We start from the raw sequence: 3653 nt of genomic DNA, 5'->3' as shown, positions 1-3653 counted from the left end.
GGAGCAACAATGATAGGCATAGATAATGATTCATCAATTATATCACAAGTTAAGCCTATATTGCAAGTTTCAACATGCTTCTTTTCATTTTGCTCATTAAGCAAAGAAGAATGAGCCTTTTCAAGCTTTTTGTGAGCCTTGCCAAGCTTCTCATGGGCTTCCTCTAGCCTCTCATGAGTTGCATTGAGCTCATCAAGGGCTTGCTTAAGGGCTTTTACCTCCTTATTCAAGCTCTTGCATTTCCTTCTCTTAATGTCAAAGTGTTCTTTAGCATCTTTTAGCATGTCAAATAATTTATCTTTAGTAGGTTCATCATCATCACTATCACTATCATTTTTATTATCATGTTCATCATTACTTCCATCAACACAAATTTGTACCTTAGTGGCCTTAGCCATGAAGCATGATGGAGTGTCAAAGAGAGAAGGCTTCTCATTGATAGCAATGCTTGCAAGTGCCTTCTTCTTGGTGGTCTTGTCATCGTCACTGTCATCATCATCACTTGAGGAAGCATCACTATCCTAAGTGACCACATATGAACCACCCTTCTTCTTTTTGAAGGTCATCTTGTCCTTCTTGTTCTTCTTATTGTCATCATCATTGTCGCGATTGTATGGACATTGAGCAACAAGATGATCTTTGCTTCCACATTCGAAGCACCTTCTTGACACTTCCTTGTTCTTGGATGAAGATTTCATTCTTCTAGCACGGTACCCTTTCTTCATCATGAACTTGCCAAATTTCTTTACAAAGAGAGCCATCTTCACATCATCATCATCATCCCATGAGCCATCATCTTCACTTGATGTATCTTGCTTTGCCTTGCCCTTGGATGATGTGGCCTTGAATGCAACGCTCTTCTTCTCATCCTTCGTCTCATCTTTCTTCTCCTTCTTTTCTTCCTTCTCATCATCATCTCTATATGTATCATCGGTCATTATATCTCCCAACACTTGGTTTGGTGTCATGGTGTCCAAACCACTCCTCACTAGAATAGTGACCAATGTGCCAAATCTTGAAGGCAAACATCTCAAGAACTTATGGGAGAAGTCCTTGTCCTTCACCTCTTCTCCAAGTGCTTTGAGATCATTGACAAGCACTTGAAGCCTATGGAACATCTCCGGCATACTCTCATCCTCCTTCATCTTGAAGCTTGCAAACTTCTCTTTGAGAATATATGCCTTTGCACCCTTCATGGCTTGAGTGCCTTCAAATGATTCCTCCAATTTCTTTCACGCCTCATGAGCCATCTCAATATTGTTGATTTGCTCAAATGTTCTCTCATCAATTGCATCATGAATGGCACTTAGAGCAATGTCATTGTTTTGGAAGAAGCACTTCTTTGGCCATGGTGGGATTCTCCGGATCACCAATCTCAATTTTGGTTTCTACCACCTCCACACTTTCTATTGATTGACTTGATGTGTGTGGTCATCTTTGATTTCCAATACGGATAATTTGTGCCATCAAATTGGGGTGGCTTCTTGGTGTTGTTGATTTGAGTTATTTTTTACACCGAAGGTTGTTAAGCCTCAAATCATGGTGACCTCGGCTCTGATACCACTTGAAAGGTTCTAATGGCTAGACAGAGGGTGAATAGCCTATTAAAAAATTCTACAAACACTTACAAAATTGGTTAGACAATTATGAGGCGAAGCAAGTGTTGCGCTAGCCTACTAAAAAGCAAGCCATCTACCACAATTCTAGTTTATATAGTTTCTATCCACACAATAGCTATGACACTACACTAAGTTAGTGTGCTCTCAAAAGCTAACTAAAGAGCCACACTAACCAAACTAACAAGCTCTCACAACTAGCTACACTAAAGAGCTTGACAACTAGTTTACGGTAAAGTAATGAGAGTGAGCAATTTGTTTATACCTCCGTATCGAGGAAGGAGCCAATCAATCACAAGAATAAATACCAATGAAGACCAATCACCTCAGAATCAAATGATGAACACAATGATTTTTACCGAGGTTCACTTGCTTGCTGACAAGCTACTCCTCGTTGTGGCGATTCACTCACTTGGAGGTTCACGAGCTAATTGGCATCACATGCCAAACCCTCAATAGGGTGCCGCACAACCAACACAAAATGAGGATCACACAATCCATGAGCAATTCACTAGAGTACCTTTTGGCTCTCCGCCGGGGAAAGGTCAAGAACCCCTCACAATCACCACGATCGGAGCTGGAGACAATCACCACCCTCCGCTCGACGATCCTTGCTGCTCCAAGCCATCTAGGTGGCAGCAACCACCAAGAGTAACAAGCAAATCCCACAGCGAAACACGAACACCAAGTGCCTCTACATGCAAACACTCAAGCAATGTGCTTGGATTCTCTCCCAAACTCATAAAGATGATGAATCAATGATAGAGATGAGTGGGAGGGCTTTGGCTAAGCTCACAAGGTTGCTATGTCAATACGAATGGCTAAGAGAATGAGCTTGAGCCGGCCATGGGGCATAAATAGAAGCCCTCATAAAATAGAGCCATTGAACCCCTTCACTGGGCACAACACGGGGTGACCGAACGCTCCGGTCATATCGATCGGACGCTAAACCTCAGCGTCTGGTCAAGCGATGCATGCCACGTGTCCCCTCTCTTCAAATGTTTATCGCTCGATCTCAACGGTCAAGTGATGACCGGACGCTGTAGCTCAAAGTGACCAGACGCTGAACCCCAGCGTCCGGTCGTTTCCAGTAAGCATCTAGAGACGACTTTTCATGACCGAACGCATCCGGTCATGCTTGACCGGACTCACCCAGCGTCCGGTCACACGACGACTCCCCTATGCATGACCATATCAGTGTGACCGGATGTAGCCAGCCAGCGTTCGGTCGTTTCAGTGCCAGCGTCCGGTCGACTACCGACGCTGTGCTTCTTCTGCTGCTACTAACTGGACGCGTCGGTCCTTCATAGACTAGCGTTCAATCACTTACAGTGACCTCTATCTTTTCTGTCTAGGGCACCGGTGGCACCGTCAGACTGTCCGCACTCTACGAGCGGACACTCCACCGGTGAAGTTCCTAACCCTTGCTCAAATGTGCCAACCACCAAGTGTATCACCTTGTGCACATGTGTTAGCATATTTTCACAAACATTTTCAAGGGTGTTAGCACTCCACTAGATCCTAAATGCATATGCAATGAGTTAGAGCATCTAGTGACACTTTGATAACCGCATTCTGATACGAGTTTCACCCCTCTTAATAGTACGGCTATCGAACCTAAATGTGATCACACTCTCTAAGTGTCTTGATCACCAAAACAAAATGGCTCCTATTATTTATACCTTTGCCTTTAGCCTTTTGTTTTTCTGTTTCTTCTTTTCAACTCTAAGCACTTGATCATCACCATGGCATCACCATCATCATGTCATGATCTTCATTTGCTTCACCACTTGGAATGTGCTACCTATCTCATGATCACTTGATAAACTAGGTTAGCACTTAGGGTTTCATCAATTCACCAAAACTAAACTAGAGCATTCACCATGGCACCCGCACCATCATCGCCCGCCCTTGCCCTCGCCAAATGGATGAGCCCTCGGAGGCACCACCATTGGGAGAAGCTAGCAAAGCTTGAAGTGTGTCGTAGTTCTCCGCCCTCACCATCGCACCGGCACACCCGCACCGTCACCCTCGCCA

This window comes from Miscanthus floridulus, chromosome 1 (genome assembly GCF_019320115.1).
Source record: "Miscanthus floridulus cultivar M001 chromosome 1, ASM1932011v1, whole genome shotgun sequence".
Lineage (NCBI taxonomy): Eukaryota > Viridiplantae > Streptophyta > Magnoliopsida > Poales > Poaceae > Miscanthus > Miscanthus floridulus.
Note: the sequence above shows the minus strand (reverse complement) of the source record.